Genomic DNA, 22,212 nt, shown 5'->3' with positions numbered 1-22,212 from the left:
GAAGAAACCTGAGACAATATAATTTCTTTCTTTCTTTTTTCATCGGCGATCGCAGAAACGAGCGAGGAGCCGGCATTTCCATCCTCTTGCTCGGTGTGCTAAATTTGAATGTTAGAGTCACTCGGTACATTACCTAGGATGTGGTTTTGTGAATTCTGAATGCCTTACAAACAACAATTCAACAAACAGTGCACCTTTTCCTCCGCTGTGGTTTGTTGTGGTTTAGAAGCTGTTATTGCTTTCTGACATTTCCTTTTCTTTGCATCTGCAAGGCTGTTGAGCAGGTTTCTTATGTAAAGTCGTTATCTTGTGCTCTAAGGTTATGTGCAGTAGTGCACCATGCATGGGGTGTGGACTGGTTGGTGTGGTGCCATGGTGCTTGAATGGATCACCAGTGCGTATTGGTTTCGCATTGCAAAGCCCGCCCACAGAACCAGGCCAGCTTGTACTGATTGCATCGTTACAGCCGACTACAGCGCAAATGTTGCTGCTTCATCTGATAAATAGGGTGGAACATGCCTGCAAGATTAAATAAAGCCAAGCACCGAGACGTGATTTTAAATATGCTTTACCATACTTCTCTGGGCTTCACAATGCTTACCTATGCTTTACCAAGCTTTCACTATGCTTTATTACACTTTGCTCTGCTTTTACTATGGGAGACATGTATAAGGGTAAGCACAATTGTCCTATCTCCATTTAAAAAACATTTAAAAAATTTGTTTCTGCTGACAGTAACTGCATCCAGGAAGTCGGGCGCCCCATAATGGATATGTGATAATTACAGACGGCTATCCTTGGGAACAATCTGATAAAAAAAAAAAAAAACCCAATGGACCGTGTAACAGACGCTAGATGCATTCCTTGAAGGCGTGCCAAGTTTCGCTGACAGCCTTTGTAACGTGGAGTGAGTGGTGTTCTTTTTAATGTGTTCACTATTGCATCTTTGTTTTTCTTGCACTTTGGGTACACGCTGTATTATGTTTCTAATCTGGTGTAAAGCGATGATTAAGGTGACGTTTGGAATTTCGTTCCGTTTGCAGTGTGCTGGTGCATGGATTATTCTTATTCATGGCTTGAGGGAGGGTTGCTGTCAACAGGTCTTCAAGTCTACTCACGACCACTGCTGACTCATTTAAAAAGACATCTGGAAGTTTTTAAAGTTTTGGAAACAAAATAAAAATGTTTTCCTTCTGTGGGATGTTCTCTGAGTTGGGCAAGTCGCAATTATTTTTTTGTTTTTTTTATTGAAAAGGCAATACAAGTGAAAGTACCCACTCTGTTTAATAGCACGCTGCCTGTCTTTTTAATGCCATTCTTTTACAGGTAAATGACACGTGTATTTGGCACGCCGTCAAAAAGTGTTATTCCGCCCCTGTCGGACAGTCCTTGCTGCGGATACAGGAAGTGAATTCTTCTTGTTGTTTACAGATGGAATCTCAGCTGCATGACAATCCCAAGCTCAGATCAAGGGTTTGGCACATGATCTCCTCTGTCTCAAGGCAGGCTCAGGGTTCTAGTATTAGTAGGGTATACTGTTTCATTCTATTAGTAGGGTATACTATTTCATTCAAACAGCTGGAAATTATTTAGTTCAACAATTGTGGGAAACTCTGGTCATCTGCCTCCTAACTCATGAAGACTTGGGTTTGCACTGGGGTAGAGAGTGGTGTCTAAACTTAAATACAACAAGTATACAACCCTATCCCCAGTAGTTAGGTCATAGACAGGATGCTCTCTGCTGCCAGTGACTCTTTCTGTTGCAGCAGGTTCTGGCAGTGAAAGGGTTAGTAGCACACGGCACATCCTGAAATATTGTAAGAGATTTTGCTTTGTGTAAATGGCCACTCTGTTAAATTGCATCAACGTAGCATGATTGGCTTGTCTTTATATTTTCTGTTATTTCTGTACCACAAAATGCTGTTTTTTGTTTGGGTAGTAATTTAAAATCAGTTTGCTGTTTATTTTCTATTCTTGGTGTATAGCTAAAATTGCTTATCAAATAAATCTGATTTAAAAAAAAAAAATTCTACTCTGTCACATTGAAATACATGTGGTTTGTTATGAAAGGAAAAGGTTTGTGACTTTCAGTTTCATAGTAATAAAAAACAATTGAGTCTCGCTGTTCCGTGAAAAAGGTCCTCCGCCTCATTTTACGTTCTGATTGGCAGATAGTTCTCCTCTAAGCCCTGAAGCCTTCCCCCCCTCCCTTTGAAACCATTTCAAAATGCTATTCTGTGACATGGTGTAGTAGTGGTTCTGGTAACATTTCACAATAAATACCTGCAGACTCCATGGGTCCTCTGGAAATACCTTCTGAAATATGCAGAGATGTTGCTTTTCTCTTAATTGAATCCAAAGGGTACGGTGTGCTTCTAAGGACTTTTAAACAATTGAAACTTTCTGGAGCATAAAATGCAAAGAGCGTTCTTTTAAGTTTTTATTTGAGTCAGGGTGTACTGTATTCAGTTTGCCATATCATATCTTATTGCATTGTCCAACTAGGAAACTATGTGCATTGCTTTGAGGAACGAGAGGAAAATGACGCTAGTAAACTGGTAGGGGCGGGGCGAGTCGTATTTACAGCAGCTCGTTCCTGTCGAACAGCGCTGTCACGTCGCTGGTATCTGTTCATTTAAACCACATGGGTTTGCAATGTTTCCCAGGCCACTAAGGCTTTCTTATAAGAAGAAGGTTATCTTTTTTTATGATGTCAGAAGAGGAACTGGAATGCAATACTTGCAAGTCTGACACACAGCCCTGGCCAGTGTATGGATTGATGTCCCCTGGCTGGATGATATAAAAGCTCCATGCACAGCAGCAGGATCCCACATACAGGGGCTGCCAGTAGATTATAAGGTCACCATTAAACAGATGCAGCTTTCATACTGTTGCATAACATATTAATGAGTCATGTGAGGGGCTGTGCACCTGAAACCCGTGCTTCTTCCTGCAGGCGTTTCTCATTAGCAGAGGAAGCTCAGCAGTGACTGCTGCTCTCACCTGAATCTCAGTTGTTTGCTGCTTGCTTGTCAGTGCTGTGGTTGTGAGTAGTTTTATGCAAAGGTGGATTGTTAAGAATGATGAAACCTGACACTAGATCCTGCTTACTGGACACAAGCAATCCACATAAATAATGGCACGATTTTACTTATATTTAAGAAATCAATTATGCTGTTGCCTTTCCTAAAAAATAAAACAAAACTAAGCTAAAGTCGAGTTTTTGCATGCTGAGGTTAATAATACCAAGCATTGCGTTACGACTGCACAGGCTGATATTACTTCGAGCATAGAAGAGAAAGATATATACAGTATATATATAATGACAGATTCCTGAGCTGCATACTGTACGGCAATGTAATGCAGAGAATGCAGAGAATGAGTGGCATGCGGTTGGGGTGCAATACAGTGTGCAGCAAATAGTGGAAGATCAGAAGTGATCCCAGGACTTGATGGTTCTGCGTATGAATCAGCCAGTGACATGCTGTTCTTAAAGATGTGGCTCAGCTATGCTGCTGACCCCATGGAGGGGGGCTCACGATGAGATCGTCTTTCGGATCACGTGACATTCATAAGGCATGCAAATGAAGGTCAAGCCCAGAGCAACTCGGGATGCTTGCCAATGGACAGGTGTGCGGCACTGTGTGTTAGATGGAGGCTGGGGCAGCCCTTCTTTCTGAACTCCGCAATACAAGCCCTGGAAAGAGCAGCACACGTTAGCCTCCGTGCCGCTACGTGAATTCAGCGTGGTGCTGCAGTGCTTACCTGAAGTGTGGCAGTGCTTACCTGGAGAGCACAGCGCTGTTGTTCCGTCCCAATAATTTAGATTGTGAAACTCGAACCCTAACTCATAATGCTATACCATTCAACACAAAGAGGCTGTGTGGTCCAGTGGTTAAAGAAAAGGGCTTGTAACCAGGAGGTCCCCGGTTCAAATCCCACCTCAGCCACTGACTCATTGTGTGACCCTGAGCAAGTCACTTAACCTCCTTGTGCTCCGTCTTTCGGGTGAGACGTAATTGTAAGTGACTCTGCAGCTGATGCATAGTTCACACACTTATACACCAAACAGATGTTTTTTGTGTATGCAGATGTTTTTAGGTTATATTTTGGTCTGAATCGCTTGAGGAAGCTTGAGATTATAAAACCCTTGCTTATACCTTAGTCTGGGTTTCCATCGATTCACTGCATTTTGTTTGTTTTTTCAGGAACGCTTTCAGAAATCAGGAATTCATCAAGCAGGCCTAGTACTTGGAAGAAACTGGGAATTGGTGTAACACTGTGTGCGGTGAATCATGCCAGCCAGGGCTATTCCCTGTATGCGAGGTGTATTTAAAAAGACATCCATCTCTTTGATCTAAATGGGGGCAGGTCTCCTTATATCTTCTGGGATCACTGAATTTTGTGTACCAAGATTATGGAAATCCAACATCAAACCGGATTAATGTGAGTCTGTCTGTAGTAAGATGCTGTCTGTAAGAATATGTCAAACACCAGGGAGGAAGGTTCTGTTTATTGATGTAAAGGACAGCGGTTTCATTTCCAGGACAGTTTAGCAACTTCATCTCGCTCGTAACCATTTCTTTTTTCGTCTGTGTTTTTGCTTTCCTTTCATCTGAAGAAACTGGAGCTCACACACCATATTTGCATTTAAGTTTGTAGGGCATTTGCCTTCCTGCATATGTATCATTCTCCGGGGGTTTATAAAAAAACACTGTAAGAATTATGAATACATACAGTAGATGTGTTTTTTTTTCTCTTTTTTTTAAAAAAAAATATATGAATTATATAGCCTGTAAAAACAAATAAATTAATAATAAGAGGAGCGCAGTGGACTGGGAAATTATATGCGGTTACTGGCCAGCAGAGCAGAACATGACTCAAGGGAAAATCTAAACTCAGCATTGTTTATCCTCAGGGCACCAGAATATCACAGTTCGTTTTTGAATTTCTTCCTATTTAACTGAATGCATTTTTTTTTTTTTTTTTAAATAATCTTGCAGCAAGTCTAATGCCAGTAAACCAGTATGTTCTGAAACAGCTTATCCGGGTCAGAAATGCCTAAAACAATACGCCTCAGGTTATCAAAGTGCCTCCGTTCTGTGGCTCCTGCACAGAACGTTACTGTGTTGTTAAACGGTTAGTATTCAGTGCAAGTGGTTTATTTGTGGAACAAGCTGGCCATGTTGCTACTGCCAAGGACACCTTGGAATGAGGTGCTGTCAACTTGGGTTTCTTAGGGAGGGGGGAGGGGGTAGGGCAGTACATAAATAGGGGATACACTAAGCATCAGAAGGTCTTTATTTTTAAACGTTTAAAAATACACACACAGATGTGTTGCCAAACTGAAACGAATTTGATTCTGTGTCCTTGCCAGAGCTCTCTGTCCCACCACACGCTGCAGGAGTTTGTCCCCAAGCGTTTAATTGACTCAGCCCTCCTAAGGTCCCATTCCCATGGACTACCCGGTGGAGGGGGGGGGGGGGGGGGGGCGTGGGGGGAAGGGCACAGCCCATCTTCTGCATTTTCCACTCCACTAATATTCAGTAAAGGGAACTGCAATACAGCTCACTAGCAAGGTTTGATTTCAGATGCAACATGCAGTCTTCTTAAAAGTCTATTGCTGGCTTTAGTAAATAATATGTATTTTTAGCACTGCTAGTGGCAGTTATTATTTCTTTGTCTAAGCTTATTTTTACCATTTGGCTCCCTGTTCACTGGGACAGTTCAGGCTTCTCAGACATGCTATTTAGTGCTCAATGTGCTTCTAAAAGGGGTTGCTTTGGCTGAATGTATCACTTTGAGTGGCTGTTTAGTAGAGCCCAGTGCTGTCTGCACAGTACACACAGTCTGTAATTGCAGCTGTTGAGTGTTAGTAGGAAATGGTACCCTAGAGCTGTCTTCCTGGATTTCCATTACATAAAATGTACAAGTTGTTTCCATCAGAGCTGTCCAGGGCTTTTGGTGTCATTGGTAATGCTGCTTTGCCTGCTCAGTATTCCTGTTTGTTTGTTTGTTTGTTTGTTTGTTTGTTTGTTTGTTTGTTTGTTATGCAGCGTTTGGTACAGAGGGAGGGATTTCCCTGACGGGTCTCGCTGATAATAAACAACATCGTGGAGCAGATGCCATTTAGTCACTGGTGTGGAGAGTAGACAGCCTGTACTATATTGTTTTCTATTGTCTCTCATCAGTGGCCCGGAAGGCATTGAACAGCAAACAGTAAGTTCACACCTGCTCTGCATGTGTAGACTGCAGCAGAACGAACACAGTCAGTGTCAAGGTTGTTTGTGAGAGGTGCTGCGTTTGACTGGCTGGCTCCGTGTCGGAGCTGGCAGCTGATACTGGATGAGAATTAGCGAGGGGATTCCCGCCTTCGGAGCGGCACATTATAAACAGATTAGCAGATTACTGTTCCAATGGGGTGGGGGTGGGTTATTCACACATTGTTCTTTTTTTTTTTTAATTCCTAAGGTACAGCTCGAATGGAGAGTATGCAGTCAGCATGGCAAGGTTTGTGCCTAGGCGTTCTATTAATAGAGAACACTTTGACAAGCTGACAACACATGATTTATTAATGTGACCATGCAGAATATTGAACTGTGATGACACAGTATTATTGTCTTGTATTGCAGTGTGGGGGGGCATGTGCCATCTGCCAGTGACTGATCCTGGAAAATATTCTTTCAGGGTCTGTAATGATAACCAGAAAGCGATACACTCACCTGATCCCCGGTGTAATATTATTGACATACACAGGAAGGACTGTTTTCCAATGTGTTGGGTCTCTATAGTGACTCCTGTTGTTCAAGCCTGGTACTGCACTCTTATGCCCCGCGATTGTCCTTGCCCTTGCCTGGTCTTAATCAGCAGGCAGCATGCAGTGTAAGCGACAGTAATGGATCAGCCTATAAAGCACGTCTCCGACAAAGAAAGGGCTTTTCTTGTTCGTAAGGCGAAAAACAGGATTCTGCATTTTTGGTTGACTGCCTTTTGAAAATGGAAATTATAAAAGCCTTTAGGAATGGTGACAAGGGGGTGTCACCACACTGAGATGTTGTGATCAAGACAAATGAAGACCTAATAACATGAAGTGTCTGTAACCCTACTGTATAACATGTAATTGCATATAAGATCACATTGTACATACAGCACCCATGTGTCAATACATACTAAGAAAGGGTGGCTGGTTGAAGTGTCTGCTTTCTTACAAACCCATGAATTACTGTCAGGCTTTGTGAACAGAGCCCATCGTAACATCAAGCAGATTGTAATCATGTTGCAGTTTAAATTTGAACATAACATAGTGGGCCGCTTCATGTTTAAACAAATTGCAGTTTATCTGAAATGAGACATCGCTCTATTCAAATTGAGAGTCACTTCTGTAACCCGAGAGAAGCATCTGCCTGCTGCTGTGTCTCTGTGTGCTTATTGTGAACTCTGGAACCATCTCCTGCTCACTGCCGGATCCTGTAATATCTGTTGACTGAAAGGGAAGTGAAACAGTGAGGAATGTATATATAGCATTTCACTGCCTTTGCAGTTGTATAGATGGAATGCTAATTTATAGTGACTGTCAATTGTTCCTGCGGTTGGTTCTCAGTCCACAAAAAATAAATAAATAAAAACTTAATGCAAACACTACACAACATAGTTGTTTTTTTGTTTTATGGAGGACTGGTGTACTTCAGTATGAAATAATTGAATTCTATTTCAGCTGTTATCAAATTCCATTTAATAACTCTCTGGTACTTCCAAAGAAGTGTAGCAGAACATTACGCCTCATCCTGTTGGGTTAACAGGAATAGATTTGCAAGACAGCTGCTGTTAATGCTCCCTTTATTTTAAATAAACCAGAATAATATGATTTGTAACAGTAGGGCTTTTTCTTCTGTAGTAACGTTGTTAACTGTTAGCTTTACTGTACCTGCCTTGTATGGTATGGTTTGGTTACTTCTCTTATAAGCAACTCATTTACACATGTATAGCAGTGCTAACCGATTCTCTTAAGATCACTTTTCATACTTCTTATTTGTGCGAGCAGCATTGTCATTATGCAGATCAAATGCAGTGCTACAGCTGTAAAGTTGCAGCTGCTTCCTGGTTCCTAATCACTTCCTGTGTTGTAGTTTGAACTCAACTCCAATGGTCTGGCTGCGATCAGACCATGTGACTGCTGCACAGGTACCAGGATTAAGCAGTTGTATTTGAATATCTTGAATGAATGCAGGTGAGCAAGTGGAAAGAGGGACCAGTGATAATAGACATCATGCCTCTGTGTTTAAAAGGTAGAGAGATTGAAGACCTGCTCTTGAAACAAGGGAGGGGAGGGATCACAACGGAGCCATACTTTGTAAAGGTAAAGTTCCTACACAAATTAAAAAATTGTCTCAAACAAACCCTAGAAAACACAGCATATAAAAGTGTATTACACAGACTTGTACAGCATACATTCACGAGTAAAAATATTATGCACAGAATAAAACATTAGATAGTTGAGCAGAACTAACTTGCGCTTATTCGGTCTGAGCGCCACCCCTCTCCTGCTTCAGCACAGCTGGAAGGCAAGGCAGACAGGCCCGCTTCGACCTGCCGTGGAGACTTCAGCCCTCGGCCAGGCTATCGTGCACAGTGTTCATTAAGCGTTTTTCTTTTGCGCCCCATTTTCAAATCAAACTAGTAACTGCCAACATATACCTAAAGCAAAAGCTTACATACATGTGTGGGCGGGGTTTATTGAGTGATAGCAATGAGGAGGAGAGAATTTGCATACTTGCTTGCAGTACCTTGTTTGTTGTTTTTTTGCTGTGAAAATGAATTCCTGGAAAATGCTTGTTGTGTTTGATACGATGTTTGCATGTCACGGCTCTGAACAGTAGCAGTTCATATTGATAAAAGAAGGTTCAATTGAGAATTCATTGTGCATGGATATTATATCTGTGTGTTACATGTTCCACTGTTGGGTGAGGTTAAGCTTTTACGTTTAGCAAGTGCTTTTGAAACCTCCATGAAACCTCTTTTATAGAGCTTGGTAAATAGGACAGTGATTTCTCTAGGTTGCATTAAGATAGACAGATCCTCTTGATATAAGACCATAAGAAATTCTAGAACGAGAAAAGGCTTTTCGGCCCACCTATGCTCACTCGCTTAATGCAAGCGTGGTCAGTTAACAGGAGAGTTAAAACAACCCTCCCCCTAACCATTTAGTTACTAGGGGAAATGAAACCTCTGGGAATCTGTGGCTAAGCGGACCGCCCTTCCTCCAGGCAGCTAGCTAAAGGTCTTATTGTTGTGATCACAGAGAGGGTTATACGGTATTGTTCATGACAGCATCCAGTCTATTCTTGAAGGATCCTATAGTCTCTGCTTCAACAACTCTGCCCGGCAGTCTGTTCCAATGGTTCACCACCCTTTCTGTGAAAAAGCTCCTTCTCCCCTCGGTTCTGAATATGCCCTTCTACAGCTTCCACCCGTGGCCCCTGGTTCTGTTCTCTGTGACCTGTGAAAATAATGCTCAGCAGTTACTTTGTTAAGCCCCGTGACAATTTTAAATGCCTCTATTAAGTCACCTCTGGCTCTCCTCCTTTCAAGGCTATACAGATTCAGCTCTTTCCGTCTATCTTCACATGACACACCTTTCAATCCTGGAATGAATCGTGTTGCTCTCCTCTGTACTCTCTCCAATGCCTCAATGTCTTTCTTATGATATGGGGACCAGAACTGGATACGCTATTCTAGGTGTGGTCGTACCAGTGCATTGTATAATTTTAATATAACTTCTCTTGATTTGAATTCAACTGTCTTGGCTATATAACCTAATATTCTATTTGCTTTTTTTATAGCTTCTCCACACTGTAGTTGGCTTAAAAGATTATCTGTCTAGTTAGCTTATTAAACCTTCATAAAACTACTGTGTGCCAGTAGCAAGTTCTTTCACAGTTGGAATAGCCACACAAAAACTAAACCCATCAATTTCTACATAAATGTTCTTAATTAGACCGGAACATTAGGCAGAGCTTTAAATACACAGTCTCTAGAAGAACAAGTACAGTAATATTGCAGTGATTAAAGTGATATAATTTATGTTCTGGAAACCCATTAGTTACTGATGCTACCAAGGAGTAATTTGTATTGAGAAATATTGGAGACACTGATATCGTAAGAGGGACAGAGCATTTGAGGGAATTTGTGTGCGGATGTATATTAAAGCACAATAAAAATTATACTTAAGGGAGTAATAAAAATGAATGTGTAAACGTGTACTGTATGAACACATATCTACAGACCTTCCAGGCTGCTGCTGGTGTTTTCAGTTCTACTGAGATGACTGCTCACTTTACAACTGTGCAGGCATCACTCTAATCTGGTCTAAGTGTGAGCTCCCCTTCAGAGAAACAAAACCAGTGATTTGAAACGGTATCGTTCTGAACTGATGACCAGGGCTCAGCGTGCTGGTACGTTTAGCCACGGGTAGCTACCCGTACATGGCTCCTGTTTCCAGCACTTTGTGGCTTTTTTTTTAGCAGGGTTTCTGGGGTAATGCCTTGTAATCCTGTGCTAAACCGCTTAGTTTGATGGAGTACATTGTGCATCATGACGTCATGTAGTCTGTTACGGTGTCATTGTTTAATTTATGCGAGTGCTTTTATTTTTTTTAGATGCTTTGTGCATCAAACACGTCGTTAGCTTGAAGGGAACCTCTTTCTTTTTGTCGGATCAACGTTCATCCCTCAAAGGAAGTCCAGTTCCACTGGCTTGTTGGGCAGCTTGCACGTTTTTTCATGCCTTAACGGTTGTTCCTTTTTGTAACTTTTAATAAAGGGGCTGTAATATTGAAACTTTCATGATTACAGCCTAGAAGAGCCGTTGCTGCTCAGCTCTGGAACTTCTCTCCTCCGTGTGTCAGTCAGCGTGATTTTGCTAGCTTTACACATATCTGCTTCATAGATGAATGCTCAACACCCACGTGCCAGACTTTTGCACTCATGAAGCTAGAATGAAGGTGGGAAGTACACATTCCTTGATGCTTTCTGAAGCGCCTTCAGTCTGTGTGTTGAGGTTCGTTCACAGTGGAGTGGCTCCCTGCAAGGTGAAGGTCCTGATCTGTGAAAGCTGCAGATTTCCTTTCCCTCGCTCTGTTGGATCAAGACCGTGTTTCTGTGGACTAGTCGTGCACTGCGATCGTAGTCCCATGCATCAACCAGGCTTCATGGGGTTACAAATAAACCATGTGCATTTGGTTTGAAACCCCTTCTGTGTAATTCCCAGTTGGAAATGTCTTTGTGGGGTTCACTGGAATTCAAAACCAGCAGATTGGCAGGGGAGTCTTATTTCAACACACAGCTCAAATAGATTCTAATTTGGTGATTTTGGTGCCTAATGTGCAGTGACTTGACTCAAATTCATTGTGGAATATAACTCATAAAGTTTGTTTTTGGTGGAAACTGGATGGGAGCCAGACTGAATAGCTATTTACACTGTTGTTGCACAATTAAAAAATAAATAAATAAGAAAGCATCACACTAAAAAATCAACCATCTCCGAAAAGACTTTAAAAGGGTATCGTTTACAAATGTACTATACATAATTCAGCATAATCCTAGGTAAATGCTATTACTGCAGATCATTTGCATTCTGGGATTGTGAAATGTTAGAACGCTTCAACATCTAGAAGCAAATTAACTGCATCAATAAAGGAAACTTGAACCCAATTCTCTCCCCTGGCTCCCAGTTGAAATGCATGTTCCACTCCCCTCCACTTCCATGCCTTGTCCTCTTGAACCACCGTGCTGGAAACGAGGAGATCCACCTCCAGCATAGGAGGACATCTCCATGGATAACCCCTCTGTGAAAAAACAAAAACCACTAAAGTCACCTTCGTTATCCCGGGACACTCGTTGTTCCACACGAAAGGCTTATCTTCCCAGAAAAGAGCTGTAACAGCGTGCCGGATCGTTTTATCTTTTGTGTTGCTCTTTGTCCTTCGGATGATCTGCTTGCAAAAGGATAGCGTTTCATTAAAGATGAGACACGTTCCCAAGGTTATTGGACCAAAAAACAAAGTAAGCTCTGTGCTTTTTCTGGACTGAGATATGGCTTGTACTGTGTATGTAAAGCCAAGCTGTCAGGCACATTCAGCAAGTTAAGTCTTTTTCCTAAAGGCTATTGACGGGGCTCCTGTGAGCTGCTACTGAGCCTGACAGAAATAAGCCGTCCATCAACAGGGTTTGTGTGTATCTGTGAAGCCCTATTGGGACACATACAGAGGTGGCTATATTAACTGCACAAAGACCCTAGAGATGACTTATTAACTTAAATATTAGGTAGTAATAATAATAATAATAATAATAATAATAATAAAACAATAATAACTGACTATAGCAATACAGTGCTATAAATCATGAAACCAATGAATCATCCTAATAAATATTACAATGAACGTGTAGTTGTACTATTACAAATGATAATGTGATAAACTCTCAATAATAACCATCCCAATGTGTTTCATAGATGCTTAACATACAGCAAGCCCTGCATAGAATGCAAGCGCCTACAGCACAGTGTCTTTTCCCTAAGGGGAGAGTTTCCAGGCAGGCCTGCTGGGCTGTTACTATGGTGCTGGACCTGAATTACATTAAAACATTCCCAGCTGTTACCATTTTCAACATGTTTGTGTACGAAACAGAGAGAGTGAAAAACTGATGCTGGGAGATGATGGAGTCAGGCAACTCAATTTAATTTAGATCCATTTAGATGATGACAATTTTAGGATCCACCTCTCAGCCTGCAGTATGTGTTTTGTTGAAATTCACTTAATGCCGGACCGTGAATCATGATGTACTGAGCCTGAAGAAAACAAACAGACTTGGCAATATGTCTCTGTCCCTCTCATCACTGCTCCATTTATTATGCAAACGACACCCGATGTGTGTTCTGTAATATAATTATACAATGATGGGCGGGTCAGCAGATCAGCCATGGCCGATCTCTTATACATGTCTAACAACGTAAATGTGATTTAATATCTTTTTTCAAATAAATAGGTAATGATGATGATAATAATGAGGCTGTGTGGTCCAGTGGTTAAAGAACAGGGGCTTGTAACCAGGAGGTCCCCGGTTCAAATCCCACCTCAGCCACTGACTCATTGTGTGACCCTGAGCAAGTCACTTAACCTCCTTGTGCTCCGTCTTTCGGGTGAGACGTAGTTGTAAGTGACTCTGCAGCTGATGCATAGTTCACACACCCTAGTCTCTGTACGTCGCCTTGGATAACGGCGTCTGCTAAATAAACAAATAATAATAATAATATTAAAGGTATTGAACATGTGGGCTTAATAACAGCTAAGCTGTTTCATTGCTATAAATAGATGCCGTGCGTCACTCTACATCATTTATTATTTTGTTTACGATCATGCATGTCTCTTCACAAGAGGGTGGGAAAGCAGATCATTTTGGTTGTGACAAAGTTTTTGTTTTTTCAAATAAGCCCATAAGTTTGACATGTTTACAGTAGAACAAAATTAACCCTTTTGTGCATGTCTGTCTTCTAGTCTTTACATGGGGGACATATGGAAGACGCAAATGCATGATGACCTCATATGAGGATGCAGTTTTTTCGCCATGTACAGCAATGGAAAAGAAAAGGCATAAAAGGTTAACATGTAGGTTTGCTAACCTTGTTTGTAGCATTTGTGCCTCAGAGCTCTGTTCAGATCAGTACTCAAAATCAGATCAGATAACGCTGCAGGACAGCAGGGTATTATTTCTATCATGTTTTTGCTCTGAAAAGTGCTGCTGTGTGGTGAAATTCACTCAGGTGTAACCAGGGCTGCTGGGAGTGACAGGAGAGATGCTTCAAAGAATTATCAAACCTATCTCAAAGAATAGAATGGGGTTGGAGGGGGGGAAGATGATGCACCATGCAAAACAAATTCACTTGCAGTGGTCTTTACCTGTGCCCCCCCCCCCCCCCCCCCCCCTTTCCAATGCTGTCCGTGGAACGCAAGTGCTTGTGGAATGGGATTGAGGGGCATGTGTGTTTTGCCGGTATGTGTGTTGCCCTGCAGGCTGTGATCTTCACTTAACGCTGTTTCACTTGACCTTTATAGACGACTCGTATCAATGTGTCTGAAAGATAAAGGAGCCTAGCTGAAACCACAAGGACAGACGCTAATGATAAGGCCTCTAGTTGATTTGCTGTAACCCAGCCAACACACACACGGAGAGTGATAGATACTTGATTATTAACCCAGCTATTCAATTTATCAACATTAATTTACTACCTCACTGTAAATGATTGACCTGAAAAACAATCGACTTCCCACCAGTGCACGGCACATACTGAGGTTTACAGGGCAAGAAGGATGGGGACCCTAACCTTTAAACTAGCTTTTGAAAAGTAAACTGATACTATAGCTCTGCCTTAAAGAATTTAACAACAGCCCAACACTGAGTGTTTTATAAAATAAGAACCCGTGTGGACATCAGACATAGCAGGGTTAAAAGGATCTCTCTGGCTTGTGCTGGTCCTGTCCATAGCAGGGTCAATAGGATCTCTCTTAATCAACCTTGTCAGGGTTGTATACAGTCTTGTAGGACACATTCTTTTCAACCTGTTGCTAAGAGTTGTTAAACAGCTGCGGTATGCGTTATCAGAAATGCTCTACCATGAGTGACAGGCAGAAAATGTAATCACGTACAAGGCTGGGAATAAGGGCTGGGAATAAGCACAGTGTATACAGTAGCACACACATTGTTTCTTAATGTACATCTGTGTATATGCTTCATTGCAGTACTGGTAATTGAAATCAATATTATGAATAGAGCTCATTCCAGCCTATTTGCAGTGGCAATAAGGTAATAATGTGTAGAAATGAAACTGACCTAACATAAAATAATGAGGGGCAGGGGAGGGAGGATGGTCTTTTGTGTGTTACGCAAGTTGATTACATCATAGTGATTAAAAAATCAAGAAAAAAACAAGACAAAGCTGAGTCTGTGTTTCTTCTCCTTTTTAAGTGGAAGTAATTCTGTTAACATGCGTTATTCTCTGGAATGCAAGCTCGGCCACATATCCACAGTAATGTTGGGTGGAAGCCTGAGTTAACACGACCACATATCCACAGTAATGTTGGGTGGAAGCCTGAGTTAACACGGCCACATATCCACAGTAATGTTGGGTGGAAGCCTGAGTTAACACAGCCACATATCCACAGTAATGTTGGGTGGAAGCCTGAGTTAACACAGCCACATATCCACAGTAATGTTGGGTGGAAGCCTGAGTTAACACGGCCACATATCCACAGTAATGTTGGGTGGAAGCCTGAGTTAACACGGCCACATATCCACAGTAATGTTGGGTGGAAGCCTGAGTTAACACGGCCACATATCCACAGTAATGTTGGGTGGAAGCCTGAGTTAACACAGCCACATATCCACAGTAATGTTGGGTGGAAGCCTGAGTTAACACGGCCACATATCCACAGTAATGTTGGGTGGAAGCCTGAGTTAACTCCTCTGTCCGTTCCACTGGGGGAGAGCAGCTATTTTTAGTTCTTCCACCCTTTCTACCTTATCTATTGTGGCATCTCCCGTTGCTGAAAGTGACCTGTTCTGTTCTTTTGCGAATGGTGAGGTGATATGAAGTTTACAAGGCCGGAGCTCCTGGCTTGGGGATTAAGTGCAACTAGGAGCTTTAGGACCAGGATTTTAATTTTTTTTTTTTTTTTTTTTTTTGCATGCTGCGTCAATGAGTGATAAAAGCAAAACGCCCCAACAGATTTCCAGCAGTGCGTGTAAGACCCGCTCGGTGCATGTTCAACATGTACAACACGTGTTTCTGAGTCACAGCCACGGGCGTGCACGGCTGAAACTAAAGCCAGATACGCCAGCCAGCTGCTGAGGTTTAGAACGTAGTGTTTTTGTTTGTTTATTCATTATTCAAAGATCCACAAGCATGACAGGTTTTTGTAAAATGCCGCGCCTTGTTTTAAGTGTTTGGGGAAATACAGTTTGAGGGGTTCATTGTGGAATTTGCCAAATATTTGGTACCTTTTTTAACTGTTTACAGGCACTTTAAACTACAGTATTGCAAATATAACTAGAAGTCGAGTTTTAATTAAAGGTATGCAGGTGGATTTTAATCACGTCAACAGTGTCTGATTCATATTTAGCTAAACGGCATATCGTTTAGTCAGTTACTAAATAGCGTAAATGATCACCTCGGACTATTAATACATCTTGTTTTGACTGAAATACGTTTTCATGCGAAAAGGTTGTCAGGCTGCTTTATGGATGAATAGCTTCTCGGGGGCACTTTTTCACAAGGCCTCGACAGCTTGGAGCAGCAGCAATTAGCCAGCTGTGAAACACGCAGAATTGATGGGTCTCTGGCAAAAAATAAGCAGATCAATCTGCTCCGAGACAGATGCTTACATTCATACACTGTGTTAAAATGCATTTTTTCTGTGATGATTCAACTTTTCTTTTATTTAGTTTTAAGCAGAAAAAAAAAATCACAGAAATACAATATGAAATAATGACTAAGCTGTAATTTAAAGATATTTCTATGTGGGACATCCTATGATCCTATTATTAATAAGAGCTGCCAGCACTGCTGTACACCTCAGGAGACCTCCAGTACATTGAATTGCTGCTGAATACATTGGCGTTTTGAAATCTGAGATATGTAACACCAGCGCTGTGTCTACATTTTTTGTCAAGGCTGTTAAACATCAGAGAAATGCCCACGTGGCAAGAAAAATGCATTTTGCTTTAGGTAATGCAAAGCCAGCATATTTTTTTTTTTTTTTAGCACCGAGTTAAACGTATCATTGTTTTGCAGTTGCAGTTGCAGGGGTATTGGCACAGGAATTCATGTACCAACATCTATAGCTCTCATGTTAGCTGCAAGACATAACTGAGGGTTGAAAAGCATTTTCAGGTCAAATAAAAAAGAAAATGAATAAAGAGCCATGTCTGCTTTGATGCTTCAGTTCTTCAATGGCTCTGGTTGTTGACAGTAGAGACAAAAGTCACACGGTTAAATAAAACCAATAAACCAATTCTGCTGCACCGATAACCATAACTGATGCAGCAACAATACAGTTCCATTCTACAGTATAGGAACGTCCTGGATAACTGTCTTTTAATGGGCCTCCTGGGATAGAACTCCAGCATTAATAAGTCAACTGACCAACCAACGAATGAGCAGAACAATTTGTTCTACTAGGTGGCGAAGCAGAGAGAGACCAGCGCTGAAAGATATTGCTTTGTGTTTTTTTTTCTTTTTTTTCTGTCTGTTGTAGTGTTGCTAGCTGGAGGCGGGCAGACAGTCATTTGTAAACATCCTCCCAAATTGAATTAAACTCTTAATGATAGAAAGTGCAGGGTCCTGTTATCTGCATATCCAATGGTACCGCTGTCAGATTCACTGCCAGGTACTGAAAAAACAAACACAAGCTTTTGGTGTGGTTAAGAGACCAGCTCCCTGAACCCAGGTCTTCAGACAAACTAGTACCATGCAATGTGATCTGTGGCCATGGTCACCCAGGGACCTTCCACAGCTCTAACCACTGCTGACCATATCAGTGGCACAGTAGTTATAATGTAACCAAATAGACGGTGTCTGTGCAAAGAAAGAAAAAAGTGTGATTTTATTGTACACTTACACTTGGCATTGTTCTTGCAGTCCACATTCCAGTATACACTTGTATATTAAGACTTAAAAGAATATAGGCCACTTTGCATTAATGGTGTAGGTTGAGCTGAGGAGCTTATGGATGAGGTAAGGCTTTTAAGTACATACCATGCCTGTTCCTGGCTTATTGACTTGAACCAGCTTATGAATAAAGGAAGGTTGTCAACTACACCCTGTGCAAGTTGATAAAGCTGCAGACTGAAGAACTGAGGAATCCTTGATCTGAAGTGCCTTCTCCCGAGTGAGAAGAGGATTGTGCAAGAGTCATTGAATTTAATCACTATTTCAAACACAGGCGCGTATTTCATGGGCATCAGGTGTTACCAGGGGTGTGGGGGCATGAATAAATCCTAGTGAGTTCACAAGTTCACAGGGATACGCAGAGATTGCATTACAGCTATATGATAGTGGTACTATGCTAAATATATAAATAACTACACATCTGTGAGCTGCTGAGATGGCCTCAGTGTTTAGTATTAAATCTGCCGATTTCGTCACATACAGGACTGTACAGTTTTACTACATCAGTGTCTGTAAGTGCCGCAGTCAAATCACTTACAAACGTGTATTACTGCCGTGTCTCTCAGAGCTTATCCCAGGCTTTGGGGCATTGTCTGTCAGGAAGCCTGCATCGCTGATCATAGGATGTACAGTATAACGAACAGGCCATTTGTCAGGCGAGGCAGAGTCCAATGATACAAGAAAAGAAATAATCCCGCTACAGCAAACAAGATGAGCTTTTAAGTATTTTGCTGTATAAAGGTTTCTGCTTTGGCGTATCATATTTGTGGATGTAGTGCACAATGTCGTTTTTTGTACCAAACTTGGAATCCGAATGAATAGACATTCTGAGTTGGGCTGTAGTGTAATTTCACCTTGGCTGAAACAGGAAGCCCGACAGCCTCCAATTACACCCTACGGTATATTCACTTGGATGGGTGAGGTCTGTGTTTTCTTTCTTGTACCTTGAGTGGTTTTGATAAACTCTTGTGAGGATATGTCATAGGTCGACCTTTTTAAAACCAGAAATACTGATGTGCAAAGCTTCCAATGCAAACGACACAGCCTTCCCTGGACTGCTGAACACCTCCCACTGAGAGCTAATGAAAGCGAAAGCCGACGGTGCTCACAGGCATGCAGCATGTTGTAATGAGAGAGAGAGAGAGAGTGTAAAGGGATCTGAGTTTCCCTTTAGCCTGCAATTACAGGTTCATAGCCAAGTGTGGTGACTCGCTCCTCCAAATATACATCTTGGAGCAAAAACATTATTGCTTTGGCTGGCTAAGTGAATCTCTTAGGGCGGCAGGATTTTGAAAGTGCGTAATGCTATGCAATATGCAGGATTTTTATTTTTTTTTAAAGCTAATCAGGATCCGAGAGGAAGAACTTTTCTGCTTACTCCTAGACTTGATTGAGCTGGGGTGAAGCAAGCAGTACTATTAAGGCTTATCTGTATTACGATAAATGCAGCTAATTACTTTAGAAGCCCAGATAGCTCGAAGCATCTTACACCCTCCCTTTCATTCTCCAGGATGCCTGCAGCCTCAGTGATGGACGGCCACGTTGCTTGTCTATTCTGCCTGGAGAGACACTCCTGCGATTTCATTATGTGCTCAGAAACAAGCTAATGCCCTGTCTGTTTAATCATGCTGTCTCGAGAATTAGATTTTAAAAATGCATTAAACTGGTGCAGCACCCATGACGTGCTTGTAAGCAATTTTATTGTTGCAATACAATCTGAAAATGTGACTTCAGATCTCCGACTGCGCAGATTCCAGTCATCAGTCATTAAAAACAAGAAGAGAAAAAGAATAAATCTATAAACTAAATCATGTTGCAGGAACGACTGCAACCAATTATGTTTCTCCTTTGAAACCATTCTCTACAACAACCCACCCGGGATTCAAATAGAATGATCTGTAGGGCTAACTAATAAATCACGTCTGGAGTGTTCCTTTGATCTCTTTAGGGGTGCCAGGTGTTGCACTAGATAAAACATTTTGAAATTAGATTTGGGTGGTTAGGGGGGCATTGGGGGTCTGTTTTAATGAGCATAGTTCTTTCTGTTGGCCCTGAACAGTATATAAGGAGTCATTCTGTACCACTGTTTAGCAAGCTGAATTCACAGCGCTGTAATTAAAAGATCACCTTGAGGATTCTGCATGTATTCAGAGGGCCTTTACACTCTAAAAGAATGAGGCACTGAAAACTCTGTCTTCCTGAACGTACGACTAAGCATTTGCAGTGTCTAGCGTGCTCATGGAAAGCAGCAATCCAAGGCCACAGTGTTCAATTCATGTAACCCTGCTAACTAATTCAAATGTTTTGTACAAGCTGTAGATATGCAGCTGAGACATACAGCGTTGGTGTCCTAGTTATTTTAATTGAAATAATAATAATAATAATACGAGCAGTAACTATAGTAATTCTGGTAATAACAGGAATGACAATGATGATGATGACACAAGCTGTTCTTCCTGCAGATGCTGTTGCAGTGTAGTAAAGCAACACTATGAAACATTGCTGTTTCTGTTCTGCAGTGTAATGTTTTGCACGAGTGAATGGTTTCCTCCCTTGTTATGTAAAACTTGAAACATAGCAGTCACTGTGAGTGCGTGCATTAGAAGAGAGGATGCATAAACAGTGTTTGGATACTTGAGGTTTGCTCATCAAAACCATCAGCTCTGAAAACAGTTTGTTTAACATTGATGTTGTTTAGTTAGGTCTGATCTCTTGTAGGTGGCTTGTGCTGTGTGTTCAAGGTATGAAAATTGTTCCAAGCATCACAAGCAGTGTCACTCACGTGTGGCTCCTTACCCTGTCCACACTACACTACTTAATCAAAGTAATGCAACCTGTACAGACCCCACCGTGGTTTTTAACACGCAAACATGTAACCCGCATCTTTATAACAGAATACTGGTTAACTTTGGTGACCCCCCCAAAAAAATAAAATAAATATATATATATGTATGTGATCGCTCATTTAACAGAGAAGATAATTACTGAACGATTTCAATTTTGTTTTTATGGATGCAGGTAGGCTTCCTGCACCTCAAAGGTACAATAACCCTCCCCGTGTCATCTCGCATGGTGCTTTATTAAGCATCACACGCACACAAATCTGCACAATGACTTATTGGAATAAATGAGTGAACACAACTGGGAGAGAAAATAATAGATCTGGCACTGTAAGTGAATTTGAAAAGCTTGAGGCTGTATGAGCTCCACGGCCAATTACAGTTCCCTGCGTCGATACAGACTCTGCGTCATATATATATATAAACTGTATACAGAACATGCAGGAAACCTCTGATTACAATTATCGTTGGTTCGTTCTGTGGAGGCACAGTGCTATATTTATAGGCACGCATTGTTAATAATTATTCTTAACTAACTGTCACAGTAAATACACAGTAAACTCTTTAATTAGGTTAGGGAGATTATATGAACTAATAAAAAGGGATTATTTCTGTGTCATAGCTGAAATTTTGAATTTCAAAAATACAAAGCACAAAAAGAGAGAAAGACGATACATATTTTCTGCAGCAAGAGCAAAGATATCCAAATACAAGACAGCTGTGTGTACAGCACAAGGGAACAAGAAGTACATTTTTCACATGGATCGCTGACTGTCTGAATCCAGCCAACAAGAGGCAGGAATGCTGCACGGCAGAGCAGCAGGGTCCGGTCTGATTACTTTCACATTTAAATACTTCATGCCTGTACACTTCCAGCAAGCCAGAGCAAACACATCAGAGCTAGAGAATGGGAGAAAATGCATGATGCTCATTCTGAAATGGAGAGAGAGAGACCTCCAAGTTCTGTTCTGTGTGAAAGCTCGATAAGTTACAGTAAGTAAATTACTTTTGAAAGTGGTCCTAAATTGCACCTTAAAATGCAAGTGCTGTTACATATATAGCAGGCAGGTTATTCCACCAGCATTACGTGCCCGGGTTCGAATCCATCTCAGGTCACAGGTTTGTCTTAGTTGGGTCTCCTCTTAGCCCCCCAGTGAACATGAGTCCACATCACAAAGCCCACCCCACAGTGTGGCACAAGTGTCAGTCTCTGCTTGAGAGAGGTGCTCCGAATGAGGGGGTGGTCAGCACTAGGGGTCTGGTCAGGAGGGGTCATGTCAGGATTGAGGTGTGAAGCTCTGCTGGTCTCTCTGGTTTTTACGTTCCCCGTGAATGTCTTTGTATTACAGTTGCAAGCCTGAACAGAAGTGCGTCCCTTATTTGTTTGTTACAGAATGTGTTGCTTTGAACGTTGCCAAGCATGCAACAGTGAAAAGCAAACATGCCTGATTGGATGTTCTCCCAGAGACACCAGGAACGATCTGAATTTCCAAATAGCCAGACTGTGCAGGATTATAATAAGTGCCTGTATTGCAGTGCAATATCACTTGTGTTAAGACAGAGGCTCATTAGCTGATTTATACAGCATCTTCCTGAGCAATCAGGGCAACAGTACAATGGCTGATTCCCTTCTGAACTAATTACAGGACCACAA

General features: G+C 41.6%; 1 protein-coding gene across 5 annotated transcripts in view; it reads left to right on the top strand.

The window, feature by feature from the left end:
- Window positions 1–22,212, top strand: part of LOC117423489 (protein kinase C alpha type) — a 96,170-nt gene that overhangs the window by 4,273 nt on the left and 69,685 nt on the right. The gene's annotated exons all lie outside the window — the stretch shown is intronic.

Source organism: Acipenser ruthenus, chromosome 17 (assembly GCF_902713425.1).
Source record: "Acipenser ruthenus chromosome 17, fAciRut3.2 maternal haplotype, whole genome shotgun sequence".
Taxonomy (NCBI): Eukaryota; Metazoa; Chordata; class Actinopteri; order Acipenseriformes; family Acipenseridae; genus Acipenser; species Acipenser ruthenus.
Note: the sequence above shows the minus strand (reverse complement) of the source record. Positions and strands in the feature narration are given on the sequence as shown.